Source organism: Mus musculus, chromosome 4 (assembly GCF_000001635.26).
Source record: "Mus musculus strain C57BL/6J chromosome 4, GRCm38.p6 C57BL/6J".
Lineage (NCBI taxonomy): Eukaryota > Metazoa > Chordata > Mammalia > Rodentia > Muridae > Mus > Mus musculus.
Window position 1 is genome coordinate 25,705,638 of NC_000070.6, and position 18,116 is coordinate 25,723,753.

Consider the following 18,116-nt stretch of genomic DNA (forward strand, 5'->3'; position numbering starts at 1 on the left):
TTAGTGATTGGTATGGGAGGACTAAGCCTATTGTGGGTGGTCCTAACTCTGGGCTACTGTTCTTAGGTTTTATAACAAAGCAGGCTGAGCAAGCCAGGATGAGCAAGCCAGTACCAATACTCCTTAAAGGCCTCTGCATCAGTGCCTGCATCCAGGTTCCTGTCCTGTTTGAATTCCTGTACTGACTTTATTCAGTGATGCCCTGTGAAATAAAACTGTAAGACTGAATAAACCCTATCTTCCCCAAGTTGCTTTTGGTCATAGTCACACAGGAATAGAAACCCCAATGCAGGAGGTGGTGGCACACGCCTTTAATCCCAGTACTTGGAAGGCAGAGGCAGACGGATTTCTGAATTTGAGGCCAGGCTGGAATACAAAGTGAGTTCCAGGGCAGCCAGGGCAGCCAGGGCTACACAGAGAAAGCCTGTCTCAGAAAACAACAACAACAACAAAACCAAAACAAACAAACAAACAAAAAGATAAAGATGTATAGAGCATTATCTGTTCCACTTTCTGGATTCTCCCTTAATTAACATGGGGTAGCCCAGTTGTCAAAACTCAATTCAGACAAGAACATTAAGCAAGGCACGGGCTTCTTATAGATTTTGTCAGCTGAATCTCTCTTACTCATTTTTTTCCTTCAGACCCTAACTCAGAATATGTCATTGAAATAAGTCATACTCTTTATTTGTTGTGATCTTCAGCTGTGATGTTCAATTCTTCCCATCATTACCCTATAACATTCACATGATTGTGTGAGTCATTTTATACTTATTCCTTTTAATTTAAGTTTCTCTAACTTGTTGTTATGAGAAAACTCAGTATATGAGCTTTGAGAGAGGGTATCACAGAAGTGTATACCCTTACCTCATCACCAGGGTAGAAATTATCAACAGTGTTTACCATTAGAGATGTTAATGTCGATAGCACCATGAAGGTGGTGCCTGCTAGGCTCTCTAACACTTGCTTCCACATTCTGTTCTCTATAAAAGAGCTGTCAAGTTGAACTACACTCAGGAACAGAATTCAGCCTCCTTTCCAGGAGAATAGATGAGGCATCAGCATACAATAATTGCAAATTTTATTCAAAGAATATTTGTCTTTACTCTTATTTAATTGTACACAGAATTATATGAGTGTGAATTCCGGGGCTGTGTTTTCTCAGCCAAACTGTAGTCTCCTGTTATTTATTTGTAGCAGCTTGCAGTTGAACTTTAGCAACCGAAAGCTCAGTTTCACTGGTTGGCTTTTGCTCTGTTATGATCCAGTGAATTCATTCTTATCCTTCCCCCTTTTCTTCTCCTTTTCTTATGTTCATGCTTTTCGGCACTGCAATGTTTCAGAATTGCATTGCATGTTTCTTGTCCTGGTCAACAGTCAGCTATCACTTCCTGGAGGTTGAGGTAGGTTTTACAGTTGAAGCTCAGACGTGGAGAGCAACTGTCACCACACAGTGTCATGGCTTCCAGGAACATTCCACAAATACAGCTAGTGTTATGACAGATAGCCATAGGTACTCATGGCTACACGCCCCTTGCTTTCCTATACCCAAATACTTCTGTATATTACTCCTTGCTCTTTTTAAAATTGATAGCCTCTTAATTAGTTAGTTGTTCTTACATGCATATTTCAAAGCACCCATTTCTTTTTGTGAATAGCTTCTTCTCTTATGAAAACTTTGGTCCTTCTACCAGTGGTTCATTTACTCATATAGGTTATGCTATATAGATAAAAATGGTTTCAGAGCTGCTTACCTATACTTCATTGAGGGAAAAATATCCAATAGAAGTACAATATATCTGTTATTCCTTAGGCACTTAATCTTATTCTCTTCAGATTTGATTTGACAAAGTACTATCTTTTCAAAATATAAAACTGATGCCTTCTCTCTGCTACACTCAATCATATCTTACTCTTAATTAATTACAAAAAGTTGTCAGTTTCCCCACTACCTGTGAGATAAAAATGTTGAACTTTAAGAGTTCTTTGCATTTTGATTCAATTTGCCCAGCAATCGAGACCACACAGAACAGTCTTGTCATCCCCATATTTCCTGATTCAATCAGAAATGTATTTGTAGCCAGTTATCCTATGCATCTGTCCCACACAACAATGGCTTCACTTCTTCCTCTTTCAGTTGTACCTTTTCCAGGATTTAGATACTTGGTATCACACAATACTTAGACATTTAGGGCTTCTTTCTTCCATTGCCAAATGGTTTTGGGATTTATACTTGGGGGCTTAGGTGTATAGCGAAATGTCAGAGTCCTTGCTTAGCAGGCACAGGCCTAGAACTCATTCCTCAATATTGAAAAGAAAAGACTAAGATTCACATGTTCATGAAACCAATTGATCCTTTCTATAGTTGAGTACTGTGGTACTAATACTCCAGTTTGTTCTTCAACAACAGTTAAATATAACATTTGGGTTTTTGGGGGTTTTTTTCTCTATGTGACTGAGTAGAACTATATATTCAAACTGGCTTGAAACCCTTCCACACTACCCTCAGACATTTTCTCTTGCCTTGGTCTCTTGAGTTACAGCCATGTGTTACTGCACCCAACTACATTTTTCTCACTTCCACATTTTGATGAATAAATATTAAGTTAGTATAAATATTTACACACATTTCAAGTAAAATGGGTTTTCTCTTCACTTGGGTAAATACATAGGAATATAATTATTGGGTCATGTAATGTTTGTACATAATTTAATTTTTTTCAAGATAAGGTTTCTCTGTGCAGTTTTGGCTGTCCTAGAACTCACCCTGTAGATGACGCTGGCCTTGATCTTAGAGATCCACCTCCCTCTGCCTCCCGAGTGCTGGGATTAAAGGCGTGCGCCACCACTGTCCGGCTTATGAATTATTTTTAATGTATGTTAGTTCCATTTGTGATCTTAGAAAGTTTATGGTAGTTTAAAACTAATATTCATATAGAAACTATATTTCAAATTTTGACCAGGTGAATATTACTAAACACATTTTCAATAGATAGCTATAGAGAAAAAATAGGAAAAAAGAAGCTGACTTGAACTTAAAAGTCCATTGCAAATAACATCTATCAAAGACGTTTCAAGAAATTTTCACAATTTAGCACAACTGTTTCTAAATATAATACTTATGTTTTTCTAGGAATGCAAAGGTACTTAAAGACCATAGAAACTTAAAGATTTCACATATGATTGAATGTCAGCATGTTACTTTACCATAGCAATTACTTCATGCTGTAATGTTGAAATAGTATTAAGACTAATACTATAAACAATATCCTCAGATCAGATCATCTAAATTTATTATACTTTGATTAACTTATAATTTTTCCCCAACAATGCAAACTGAATGTGTTTCCATACCACCAAGCTGCTTAGAAGAAGTGAATGTATACTCACAGTGTAGAGAACATAGCATGGAAAGCAGAGATGAGTGCTGAACTACTCCACGGTGCTATCAGATGCGTGAGTTATCACATTCTAAAGCTGTTGAAGATGAAGAAGCAATTAGTTAGGTGTGTGGAGTGTGCTACACATACTATTAAATGACCAGGTGGCCAAACATCATGCACCTCACCTTATAATAGCTTTTTCATACAGTATCATCTCATGCTAATAAATAGTATTCATTTTAGTTCTTAGGCAAATGCTATCAAAACACATACAAAATACCACCAGTATTGGTATTTATGTAAAGTTTAAAGAATGGATTCTGTAAAACTCTAATGGAGTGGCTAAACCTTGATAATCAAATACATATATTTTATACACAATATGCTTTTAGTAGGCATTTTATTTTGTATTATAAATTGTGTCCACAGGAAAAAGTATAAAGTAAAATAAATTTACTCAATTGTCTAAATGTTTCAGTTGTATGGGTGCTTAGAAAAATTAAGGTCAAAAGGCTAGGTGACCTGCATAAACGTCTTTCATTTTTGAGTTGATATTTGTAAGCCGACATGCACGGTTCATATAAGTAAAGAGAACATTTATCACAACTTCTTGAATTTTCATTTTATTATGAATAAGATTACCATTAATTAAAAGATGGGAAGTTGACTCCCTAGAGTCACGCTACAGAGCAAGAAGCAATCTTTTTAAAGTTTAGAGACTGTCGGAGTAGCGAAGAGCAGCTTCACATCCTGCTCCAGCTTCCCACTCTTCAGTCAGCACTGGGATGACATTGGGTGTGTAGCCAATTTATCAGAACAAACATCTTTATCTTAGAGAATACAAATTAAACGATGAAAAGATCAGGCCTCCTTAAATCTGACTACAAAGGCTTACATTCTACCTAAAACATGTTTTGATAAAAGAATCAATAAGTTGCTTATCCGTAGATGCCATTTAGGGCTCTTTGCTAGATGCCTTGCATGCACACTTATGCACATGTACACATACACATAAATACATACATAGCACACACACAGAACTGTTGTTCCAATGCCATGTTTCATAAAGCTTTAAAATTTGCTTTACTGAAAATAGTATATTTAAATAATTTTCTCTAATTTTAGTAGGGAGTTATATAAACTGTCCAGTTATGTATACTTGAGATAAAGATAATGCAAATTTCTGTCAATTTTAGTACTCCCTTTCCTAAGGTATGCATTTTAATCTTGATTAAAACACATTTTAAAACATATTAAGAAAATGAAAGTATAAACAGATATTAGCCCAGAATATCCAAGATACAATTTGGAGAACACATGAAACTCAAGAAGAAGGAAGACCAAAGTGTGGATACTTCACTCCTTCTTAGAATGGGCAACAAAATACCCATGGAAGGAGTTACAGAGACAAAGTTTGGAGCTAAGACAAAAGGATGGACCATCCAGACACTGCCCTACCCGGGGATCCATCCCATAATCAGCCACCAAACCCAGACACTATTGCATATGCCAGCAAGATTTTTGCTGACAGGACCCTGATATAGCTCTCTCTTTTGAGGCTATGCCAGTGCCTGGCAAATACAGAAGTGGATGCGCACAGTCATCTATTGGGTGGAACACAGAGCCCCTAATGAAGGAGCTAGAGAAAGTACCTAAGGAACTAAAGGGGTCTGCAACTCTATAGGAAGAACAACAATGTGAACTAACCAGTACCCCCCAAAAATGTGTCTCTAGCTGCATATGTAGCAGAGGATGGCCTAGTCGGACATCAATGGGAGGAGAGGCCCTTGGTCTTGCAAAGATTATATGCCCCAGTATAGGGGAATGCTGGGGCCAGGAAGCTGGAGTGGGTGGGTTGGGGAGCAGGGTGGGGGCGGAGGGTATAGGGGGCTTTGGAGATAGCATTTGAAGTGTAAATGAAGAAAATATCTAATAAAATATTAAAAACAGAAAAAGAAATAAACGATAAATGTGGGGTACAGGGAATCATTCTGATGTTACTCTATGAACCAAATGAGATGTTATTAATTTTGTATCATAATTTTGATTCTAAAATATTAATCTTAAAATCAAGGAAATAAGTTATCTTTAAAGTTCAATAATCTTGTTATACCCATATTTTACTTCTATAAATTAAGTTTCCCCAGGTCAAATTAAAATAAAATATAAAAAAAAAATTGGCAAAAAAAGAGAAAGAAATGTACTGACTGTTTATAAAAATAAAATGTTACCTACTTTTTTTTTTTTAGTTTAGTTTTGTTTTTATTAAATGTAGCAGAAAATGGAGTCATGCTATGCTACTCCACAGCACTGTGGTCAATGAGCTCTAAGCAGGACTTTTCGAAAGGTTTGCTTTCCTCACTTTCACCTTGAAGATGATCCAGTCCCCACCTGGGTACTGGGAGCCTCCCCTTCTCTAGGAAAAGGAGAGAAGAGATAGATGAGATGGAAGGTCTGGGAGGACAGGAAGGAGGAGAAGCTGCAAGCAGGATGCAAGGTAAATAAGTAACTTAATCAAAAACATTGGGAGGTGCTGAGGAGCACAGGTCAAATGCCCATGTCACAGGTCACGTGCAGCCCTGACATCACAAAGCCTTGTTTCTTAATTGTAAATTCAATTGCACTCTGCTTCCTGAGAATCACTTTACACATTATTCTACTTAGGTGCCAACTTTTAATATTGTCAATACCTCAAATTCCAAAAGAACAATGAAAGTGCTGCAGTTGGTGGAATTTCTTCTGCTGAACTATATTTCAGGTAAAACCACAAATCAGCATTTACTTTCATGAAGCTTGCAATGTATCATTTGTAATTCCTGACATAAGAGATATTAATAAAGAGGAGGGTGAAGCCCCAGGACACTAGTCTCATGTTTGAATTTAAGGTCATATCCAGACCTTACACTTTAGACCTTCTAAGATGCAAAGGCAGACACAAAGACCACAAGTCAGAAACAAATAATCCATATTAGAGGACAAGAAAAAAAAAATGACTGTATCTGTAGTTGGTGCCATGACAGGAAACAGAACTTATAGAAGGATTGCACTGAAAGAAAATAAAACTTGAGACCTGTGATTCATGTAATTTATGTCAAATAGCCCAAAGAGTTGTTTGTGAGCTTTGAAACCTGGGGCTGAGAACATAGCAGTACAGGGCAGGACGTGCCCAGGCAGGCCCGTCGTTAAGACATTCCTGAGGCTGCTTGGCCATAAAGATAAAGAGAATGTTAACCAGACCGGACTAGCCAGGCGCCTCCCTATCTCCCGCCCTTCTGACATGGGTTAAATGTTAACCAGATGCTCTGCTGTTACCTCAGTCTGCACGTACAGTCTGCTAATGTTTAAATGAACCAATCATGTGAAACCACGCCAATTCCTCCTCTAGCCCCAGACCCTTTTCTATAAAAACCCCTAGCTTTTGAGCCACGTGGCCGACAACCGCTATCTCCTGTGTGAGATACATGTTAGTCTGGAGCTCCATCATTAAACTACCTCATGTGTTTGCATCAAGACGGTCTCTCATGATTCTTTGGGTACACACCGACTCGGATATGAGTGGGGGTTTCCCCACTAGGTTCTTTCAGCACCTTGTTGGGCTTGAAACCCAGTCTAAGGAACTCAGATTCTCAAAGCACCATGTGATAGAAGGAGTTTCAGTAAAGGACTAACATGAACTCATTCAAATCTCAATAGATAACTGGAAATCATCCCAAAGGCCATTTTAATAGTTGTGTCTGGGCAGTTAAAATATTGGTAATCAGAGAGAGGACATGTTTGCATTTGTGAGATATTTTAAATTTGATTTTTTTCATTTTCTTTTACTCTTTTTTCCTTTTATGTGTATGGGTATTTTGCCTGGATGTCTATCTGCCTACTGCTTGTTTGCATGTCACCCACTGAGACCAAAAGAGTATACTGGGTCCACATATCCTGAAATCGGAGTTACAGAGGGTTGTGAGAGGCCAAATTGATGCTGGGAATTGAACCTAAGTCTTTGGAGGACCAGTCAGTACTCTAAAATAATGAGCCATCTCTCCAGTATCAATTTTATTATTTCTTTAATGTAAATATATTTGTTTTTAGACTGATTTACTGTATGTGAATGTGTATATCTGCATGTATATGTGTGAATGTGCATGTGTGTGTGTACTATAGACTGTGTATGGACATCTGTGAACAATTTATGTGACCTGGTTCTTTGCTTCCACTATGCAGTTTCAGAGGCTCAAAATCAGGTCTTTACATTCATGACAAAAAACTTTTACCCTCCATGATACCTCATGGATCTGAATTTTGATGACTCACAATATATTACTTTTCTATATAGATGTGTTTACTTGAGTAATATAAATGAATATTTATACAGGACACTATAGTACATTTGAGTGAAAATTACCAAAGGCAAAATATTACTTTTACATATTTTTTTCAATTCATGCTCAATTAGTTGATCAAAGAGACAGAAAATCATTAATCACAGTGCTGCATTATATTCAAATCAAAAGAACAGAGAACTAGAAATGGAAACCTAACTTGAAAGAAGAAAACTTTAGAGGACATTAAATGATGCTGCTATTACCATTGTTGGTATCTTCAAAACTTCATTCTGTTAATGGACACATGCCCCTTGGTTCAAATCAGTAGATGTGATTAAAGGACAATGACTTTTGAACAAATAATGACAATTACTTTATGCCATTTACAGCAATACATTAGATTTGCAGCTAGAAGGGGTCACAGAGTCAATTCCTGTGGCTGTACTTTAAATAGAATTTTATGGCTTCACAATTACTAGACTGGGTCTACAAGCCCACATTAATTCAACATACGGTTTTTCTAAATGCCTTCTATGTAACCAAGAGTGACTAGGTGTTATGAATACCAGACTTTACTAACACATTCTCCTCGCCCTTGAAAAGTTCATATCTAGAGGAAAAAGAAAAGGAAGAATAATGAAGAACTTTGTACAAAATATTTGTCTGGGGACACAAATGTAGCAGTGCTCCATTTTTCCTGGCAGGGGCTTAATAGAAAATACACTGTGCCCAGTGAATGCTAAAAGGCAACCCACAGTGCAGCATGCTCACAGACAAGAGGGAGGATAATAGAGTCTGGGACAAAAACGTCATCTGACTTTAGTGGATCAGAGACATGGGAAGTGCAATGGAGGACATGCAGGAGGCAGGGAAGATGAGCTAGGGCCTGAGAGTTTGAACCTCACAACAATAACAGCAGCATGTAATTAAACAATGATTATAATATACAGGCAGTTTTATGTTGTATGCCCATGCCTGTTTCAGTAAGAAGGAGACAGAAAGGAAAGGGAAGCAGGGAGAAAGAGGAAGAGTGAGAGAAAGAGAACAAGACAGTCTATGGTCTATACCCTCATTCAGTCCTGTAAACAGTTCTATGTGACAATGTTATTCCCACATACTCAGAAATCCAAGTTTCTTAACTAGTGTTTCTATTGCTATGAAGAGATACTAGGAGCATGGCAACTCTTATAAAGGAGAACATTTAATAGGGCTGGCTTACTGTTCAGAGGTTTAATCCATTACAACCATGGCAGGAAGCATGGCAGTGTACAGGCTGGCATGATGGATTTTTTTTGTTTGTTTGTTTTTTGTTTTTTTATTAGGTATTTTTCTCATTTACATTTCCAATGCTATCACAAAAGTCCCCCATACCCTCCCCTACTCCCCTACCCACTCACTCCCACTTTTTGGCCCTGGCGTTCCCCTGTACTGGGGCATATAAAGTTTGCAAGTCCAATGGGCCTATCTTTCCAGTGATGGCCTACTAGGCCATCTTTTGATACATATGCAGCTGAGTTTAATGTCTCAACATGAACATTAGCATGATATTTTGGGTATGGTCGGGGTACTTTGTTCTTTTAAGACCTTGGAAGGAAAATTTATGAGAGTGCTGTCTAGTTTTATATCAGCCTAAAAAAAATGCTACAATCATTTTGAAAGAGGAAAACACAATTAAGAATATGTCCTCTCCAGATTTGCTCATGGGCAAGCCTGTGGTACATTTCTTGATTGGTGATTGGTGTGGGAGAACCAGGTCACTGTGAGCAGTGCCATCACTGGGGTGGCAGTCCTGGGTGCTGGAAGAAATCAGGCTGAGGAAGCCATGAAAGGATGGTGGTCAAGCAAGAAAGTGGAACTTCCCATGATGTTTTTATCAGTTCCCTATCTAGGTTCTTCTCATGAGTTCCTCTTCTGAAGACCCTCATGAGGAACTATGATGTGGAACTGTAATCTAAGGTAAATGACATTTTCTTCTCCAACTTTCTTTTAGTAACAGCTTTTGTTTGTTTGGTTTTGTTTATTTTTTGTTTATTCAGGCTTTTTTTGTTGTTGTTTTTTGTTTTTAACCACAGCGGTAGAAACAGTAACTACAACAAAAATTGGTACTAGAAATGTGTTTGACTGTAACAAATCTGACCACATTGTTTTGTGGAGGACAGTAAAGGTGTTTTGAAACTGGCATTTAAGGATTTAAAAGCTGTTGAGTGCTCAGAGATCGGTGGAACATACTGTGGGAGCTTGGAAGGTAAGAATGCTGAGAGCAACCAGCAAATAAGCCATCACTCTTCTATGGGAACTGCTTCAATTCCCTCCCTCAGGCTCCTGCCTATCTTCCTTCAGGGATGGTCTGTTACCTAGAAGTGTTAGATGAAATAGACCCTTTCTTCCCCAGATTGCTTTTGGTTGTAGTCTTCATCATAGCAATAGAATTCTAAGACAGTGAGCTTCCCTACTCTGGGACTTAAAGCACACTTCAAGCACAGGCATCTTCCAAAGCAGGTGCTTTGTTCAAAGATCAAAGGAAAGGAATTTATTCTAGACAATCAAAAAGAATACAATAGAGTGAAAAGGGGCAAACACATGATTTAAAAATAATGTGATATTTGCTTATATATGCATATATACATGTCCATATGTATAACCCAAAGGTATAATATTGAGTGTAAAAAGCTAAGCAGAGACATATACTATATGATGCCTTCTATTTGTAAATTTAAAAACAAATTATCATAGAAATGGACAGTTATTATCAGAGATAGGAGGTGAGGAAGGAAAGTTATATATCACAGCATATACAATGTGGGATATGAATATTGAGTATAGCTTCTCTAATGTGCTACGTACTTCAACTTTATCATACTTTCAATTCTTATCACAAAAATAATAGGGGTAAGGGGGTAGTTTCGTGAATAGCTTGTTTCTTCAATTTGTCCATAGATGAAAACTTCAAATTGTACTGTGCAAATACACATACTTGTTTATAACTTAAAAATAAACAGACTAAAATAGTAATATATAAGACTACCTTGGTCCCTGCAGTACACTGATTATGTGTTATGTCACACAAAGATCCTTAGATACCTAATGAACACTAGAGTTTTTTTGAATGAAATGTAAATAAAAATTATAGTAACTGATTTTCCTGCTAAATATCAACACACAATTAGTGTCCTAATGTGAGTTAAGTTATGTCTCATACAAATGTCAGGTTGAAATCTTCATTCCAGACTCCACTAACGAACCTTAAGTTTTCTTGGGAATACAGGTTTTGCTGATGTAGTCCACTTAAGATGGCAATGTTAATTAGCTTGATTATGGTAATTATGTTACAAAACATCAGGCTCTATACCTTGAATCTATACAAGTTTCCTTTGCCAAGGCTGCATCAATAAAGCAGGTGATGCAGCCCAATGGGATAATGCTTACCTAGCATGACCAGGGCCTGGCGCTATCCCCATCACAGCAAAATAATATAAAAGCAGAATGACCTTAGTGAAGCTAAGATTATGAGAAGGTCACAATGGATTGTTATGTCCCCTCAGTCCCCTAGTAACTGTTCTTGTAATGACAGAGATTTGGAGACATGGAAAGAGAATACATAAAGATAGAAAGGAGATAGGTGATATACTACATCTCAAGGGTTGGTGACAGCCTTCAGAAGCCAAGGAAAGGCAAAGGAGACTGCTCCTATGGGGTGCTGTAATAGCTGAGCCGTGGTAAATCTTCCATTTAAATTGTGAGAAAATAAGGTCCTTTTAATCCACTAAGTTCTGTACTAATTTATTATGGCAAACCTGAAAATTAATGGGTCTCTCATGGATTTAATAAGGATTTGAGTAAGGAAGTCATTTGTAAAATAATGGAATGCGGTAATGTTGGCTTCTTGCATATGAAAAAAGCAAGATAAGAATTTTGTTTACCTAAAACATAGAATCTGGTGAATAGGGAAAAAGGATATATTTAAGAAAGACCTCTACACCTACCCTCACGTAGATAAAGAAAATAGATGTTAGAAAGATAGATAGATATAGATAGATGATAGATAGATAGATAGATAGATAGATAGATAGATAGATAGATAGATAGGATATAGACATTGACATAGGTAAAGTCTTTTGACTCAACATGAACTCATTATGTATGTTATTACCTGTAATAATTCTCAAGCTACTCCTCTTTCACCTTTCAAGCTGACTGACAGCATAGGTTGCCTGGCTGGGCACCAGTAGCCTACGCATCTCTTCCAGTTACTTTTTAAATGGTAACAAGAGAAACCCTGGGTGTTGCCTTATATTCTCTTGGCCTTTATCATTGTCTTCACCATCAAAGTCATCTGGCAGTTGTCTCAAAACGTGTCTCAGTATGGATGTTCATTGCATATGTTATTACATATATGTTATTGCATATGTTATGCATAGACACACAGTTTAGTATATCTGGATGGAGAATGTCAACTTAACTATTCGCTTTGCTATTTTTTTTCTGGGTCATGGAACCAAGAGTATCTATCTATATCTTAAGATGAATTGACTTGGAACTCAAATTCAATGAGTCATATGTAATTATGACAACTGAAATCTTAAAATGTCTCTAAATTACAGATGATTATAGCATCAGCATATCTATAAATCCTCTAGGAAAACTTTGAGAAAGAAAATTTAAATATAACTTCTTTTAATTTGAGTGTATATGCATGTGTGTGTATGTGTGCGCACATGCGTGTGTGTGTGTGTGTGTGTGTGAGTGTGTAAGTGTGTGTGTGTCTGTGTGTCTCTCTGTGTGTGTGAGTGTGTGTGTGTCTGTGTGTGTGTGTCTCTCTCTCTGTGTGTGTGTGAGTGTGTGTGTGTCTGTGTGTCTCTGTGTGTGTGTGTGTGTGTGTGTATGTGTGCAGGTACATGCAGAAGGTAGAAGATCCTATGAAACTGGAGATGGTAGCAGTTGTGAACCTCACGATCTTGGTGTTAGGAGCCAGACTTGTATCCTCTAGAACAATCTTCCTCTTACTCAGCCATCTTCCAGCCTTTTAAATTGCACATTTTGAAGGAAAGTACCCAAACATCAAATTCTCACTTTACAAAACATCTCATGACAGAAGATTCTAATAAAAGGAAAAAATAATCATGTGTTAATTTTTTCAATAAGAAATAAAGGGCCCAGAGTTCTTGTTCTGGTTAATGATTGACTAATATAAAGCTATGTTTTTAATTAAGACAAATTTAATTTGTTCACATGCAAAGTTTTTGATGAGTACTGATTTGCCATTCCAGTGGATAATGGCATCCTTTGCGCATGCAGGCAAATTAAAAACTGATCCCTGTAACGGAACTTCTAGTTAATTCCATATAGATACCTGGCATTTCAATATATGTAAAGAAACATAAATCAGGGAAATTTCATGACATTTTATAGAAACATCTACCAACTACCTTGTAAAAGTATATATGTCTTAATACAATAGATACAAACATCCATGCATGGAAACAAATGGGCCAACAGCTCTGCTTATTAGTTACATGTATCTTCATACTTAAACATTTTGGGTTCATTGTGGGCTAAAAAATCTGGGTTCTTGTGATGTTAATTGGGTAATGAGGGAGAGTATGAAAGAGGAAATGTTTCTTTTCTCTCCAATGAGAAAAATAGCCATCACGAGAATGAACATACAAGGAAGGTTCATATTTGTTTTCTTAAGATTTTCATTAGAATTTATTCTTGAAGATTTGTGTGTGCTTGTGAGCATGTGCACACAAATATTTATCATTTTTTTTCAAGACTAAGGATGTTCAAGTTAAGTTGAGAGTGGTAGTGTAGCATGCCTTTAATCCCAGGATTCGGGAGGTAGAGGCAGGGAGATCTTTTTTGCTTGAGGCTAGCCTGAACTACAGAGTAAAATGAGGTTAAAATCTATGTAGATTTTCATTTCTATTGTAAGTCTACCTTTTGTGACTGATATATTTTATCAAATCCATGTGTTCTAAGATAAAAGATGTACACTGAAGAGGTGAAGAAAGTTTGTAGGAGCAAGAGTTAGTGGATGATACAAAGGGAACAGTGTCTTTTCAGACACAACGGATTGATATGCAAATAAGCTAACAGAAACTGTGATGACACCCAAAAGACCCAAACAGGTTCTAACCAACATCACTTACTGAGACCAAAAACACACAAAATGTCCCACCCCTAACCAAGAAGCTATTTACAATTGACTACTGAGAAAAAAAGATCAGGTTGTTCCAATGAAGTGACACTTAGTTTGTCAATCACACGCCAAGGAAAGCCCTATAGCTAGGAGTAGATGGTTCACACAAAATGGACTTCAAGTTTTATTTTGTTGTGTTTGCTTTTGAATTTAAAAATGATTTGATATCCTAATAAAACTGTATCATTTCTTCTTTGTCACTTCTCCTTCCAAATCCTCCCACGTGCCCCTCTTTACTCTTTCAAATCTCTGTCTTCTTTTTCCATTAAATGTTATTACATGATTATATGGATACACATATACATTTCTAAATGTAAGTTGATTGGCCTATATCTGGTTATTCATGTGTATGTTCTCAGGGGTTGTGTTTATTTGGACCTTTGACTTTTCCTTTATTTCTATTGCTGTTTATTAGTTTTCTTTTCTTTCTTTTTTGAGAGAGAGAGGGAAGGAGAGACAGAGGGGGACAGAGAGGTGGGGAGAAGAGAGAGAGAGAGAGAGAGAGAGAGAGAGAGAGAGAGAGAGAGAGAGAGAGAAGAGAGAAGAGAGAAGAGAGAAGAGAGAAGAGAGAAGAGAGAAGAGAGAAGAGAGAAGAGAGAAGAGAGAAGAGAGAAGAGAGAAGAGAGAAGAGAGAAGAGAGAGACCCAGATACAGAGAGAGACAGAGGCTGGAGGGGAGAGAGAGGAGGAGAGACGGGGGAGAGAGAGATAGAAAGAGTCAGACACAGAGAGACAGAGAGAACCTGAAGACCCTTAAGTTTTTTGGGAGAAAGGAAGGGAGGAGTTGGCAGAGGGGAAAGTGTATGATCCTGTCACGCTATGCTTGCCACATCCAGCTTCACTTTCCTGTAAAGAGAAAATCTCAATTCTGACTGGAAATCATGTAATACGTCTCTGGATTCCCTTCTGTCCCGTTTGCACTGCTATTTCCACTGGGTTGTTTAAGTGTTTTACATCTTCTCTCTTGTGACAGATATTTCCCACATCCTGTTCCTATTTACAAAACTCAGACAGTCTCATAATTCCTCACTACTAGAGCTAAAGTCTCAGCAGTTAAATTTGGAAAGACATGGATGGTCTTCAAACTTCAACTACATATGTCCTTTTCTTCTTGTCTTTGTATGCCCCAAACACAAATCAATTACACAAGTCTGTCCACCATTTCAAATTATATCCTCAAATTACCTTTTTAGAGCTTTTGTTTGCATTTTTGCCCTTGCTGAGTACTTCCTTTAAGGCTTGTTTAATTCTACATACTAACCCTCTAGTGTAGATTTTTAACTCTTAATTGCTTATTAAATTTCTTCCCCAAACCTCGGTTCTTCCATAGTTAATTGCATATCATGTCCAAAGATTTCTTATAATTAAGCTTGCACTCTACAGTCTCAATATTATGCTTTACCATTGGCTCAAGTAGGTTTTTAAGATTAAAGGAGATTTAAATGAAGTAATCATTTTCATAATTTAAATTAATTCTTAGGACATTGCATGATTAAAACAAAAATTAGAAACACGTTCAACTCCCAATGTGACCATTACTTTTATAAACGGCCCTTGCAAATTTCCTTGTGAATGTATTGCCTGTAAATACAAGTGGTTGAGTAAGAACAAGTAATTTTTTCCTTTGCTATTGTATTGGAAATAAATTCGAGCCATTTTGACTCAACATTAGCGTTTTGAAAACTAATTCACAAATCAGAGGAGATTTATTGATATTCCATTGTCCTTTTTGTAGTAGACTGAATAACAATCTCAAGGGCTAGCTTACAGTTCAATTAGGAAAGATGCTATATAAAATTCAAGGTCACTGTGTTCTCATTCCATTGAATTTTTTTAGTCTGCCATTGAAACTAATTACTCAATCTAAGTGCAGGGACACTGACTATTTATTGATGAGCCTTTCCTTGTAGGAATTTGGCTTTTAAAAAAGTTTCTGGCCCTGAAAACGCAGACATAAATGACCTCAAGTTATACTCCAAAAAAGCATGATTTTACTGCACTTTGACATTTTCATTTGATTTTCAGTGAGGTACTCCAAGGTACTTCAAGTCTTAGTTCTCTGTCTCATGGGTGCTAATGAGATACTGTTCCTGACATTTCATAAAGAAATGCAAAGGTGTTTTGTAAAAGTAGCAACAGAGGAGAGATCACAATAACATGCAGTTTTGTTTGGAAGAATGGAATTTTCTTTCGGTTACAAAACGGACAGGGCCCATATGTTCATGAAGCAAAAATAGCATTTTAAGTGAGGCGCTGGCTTCTCTCTTCCCCCAGACTGTTGTGAGTCATTTTAGCAATTTGCTTCCTACAATAATTTCAGAGAAAGCTGTAAACTTTATGTAGAACTCTATATTTAAGATGAAACGATGAGAATCTTGGTTACTTGTTAATTTAATAAGCATTGATGGAGTAACTTCTACGTGCACCTTCTGATAATAGAGAAAACTGAAGGCAAAACTCATTCATAAAAGACATGTGAGGCGGTTGCAAATGGATATCATGGTACATTTTACTAAAGTCCATGGCAGGAGTTTGTAGAGAGGTCTATGGGCTACAGTGGGGAAGCATGCAACTCAATCTCAGGGAAAATATTCTACACATGAATCTGTGTTTTACCTGAATCAACTGGATTTTAGTAAGATAAAATAACTTGTAAGATATAGCTGTGGAACACGTAAATGCACATGGATTTGAAAGCTCGGTAGTGTAGTTAATAATGATGTGGGATACTTTGGTTTACCAAAGGGAAGTGGTTAGTGACTCAGGCCAGACTTTAAAGTCACAGATACCTTACTAATGAATCTGCCTATAATTATAAATTAAAAGCCAACAATTCAATCATAGACAAGGCATGCTGAGAAATCTAGCGATGGCTTTAGTACAATTTTCAAAGACTCTGAAAGACTAGAGCAATTTGTTAAAACTGACAATGAATTTGGAAAGCAAGAATACAGAGTTAAACCTGAAATTTGCTAAGGAATGGAGAAATGGGAAAATTCAGTTTATATTCTTTTGCTTAAAAACAAACAAACAAACAAACAAACAAACAAAAAACAATCTATAGTTTTAGCCAAATGATAGACTATTGTGTATCACGAGGGAAAATGTCTCCTAAAATATTACTGGAATTTTGAACTATGGCAAGAACAATGTATGTAGTGAGTGTGGCAAAAGCATCAATGTGTTTTCTCTGAAACACTGCCTAGCAGAGAATGTGATGAGAATGTGATGAGAATGTGTGAGCTTTGAAGCTGTGATTTAAAAATACTTTGAGAAAATAAGACCTAGAGTCTAGTAAGAGGCACCTAAAGTTATTTATTCTCCCGAGTTATCCACCTTCAAATCTTATCTTCATTTTCTTAAGCTAGCAATGTGTTTCATCCATACTGGGAACAGGGATTCAACTGGGTGCCTTTCAAGGTCTTTCATTTTCAGGGAGAGTTCTTTCATCTCAGAATGTACTTAGAACATCTGGGCTGCTCTGGAATATGTTGTATCTTTATTTGGAAGTGATTCTCTTATATGATTTTTCATTTTAATTTTTTTTGTTTGTCTGTTTTAACTAATGTATATCAGTTGCATGGATTAATGTTTACAGTGTGACCTTTTCCTTCATGTAGATATAGTGCTTTAAATACAGACTCGTGACTGCACTCTTAATTGCCCTTCTCTCTTCTCTGTCTGCTCACTCTTCTCTGGCTCTCTTAGCAATCAGGACACGAACTCACAGAGATCTGTGTGCCCCTGCCTCCCAAGTGCTGGAGTTAAAGCTGTAAATCACTACTCTCAAATACAAACACACACACACACAGACACACACACTCACACAAAACACTTATATCATATATACATATATATATGTGTGTGTGTGTATATATATTATATATATAATTATTTATTTGTTTTCTTTAATATTTTATGAGTAAAAGTACAAAGTACTTGTCATTCTATATTTATGACTATGTTTTTCATACTTTATGTATGTAATATAACTCAGGCCTGGTATATCTGGCTTATCTAGCACCTTGGGTGTTGTCTGTCTTTAAGAACTTTCACACTGCTTTACAGAGTTGCTCTGCTACTTCACACTCCCCTTAGTAGTGCTAAGTTACAGTCTTGTTAGAGAGAGTAATGGTTTCAGCTCGGAATTTTGGAGAAAGGAAGTCACAGGAACTTTTTAAGCAGAGGAAATATTTAATTAAACTTTTCTTTTATAAAA

The 18,116-nt window shown here is 36.9% G+C and overlaps 1 protein-coding gene across 1 annotated transcript in view; it reads right to left on the reverse strand.

Moving 5' to 3' along the window:
- Fut9 (fucosyltransferase 9) overlaps positions 1-18,116 on the reverse strand; it is a 190,671-nt gene that overhangs the window by 96,305 nt on the left and 76,250 nt on the right. Inside the window, exon 2 of the mRNA NM_010243.3 lies at positions 3,391-3,477. The gene's annotated coding sequence lies outside the window, so the exon portion shown is untranslated. The remainder of the gene's footprint in view (positions 1-3,390; positions 3,478-18,116) is intronic.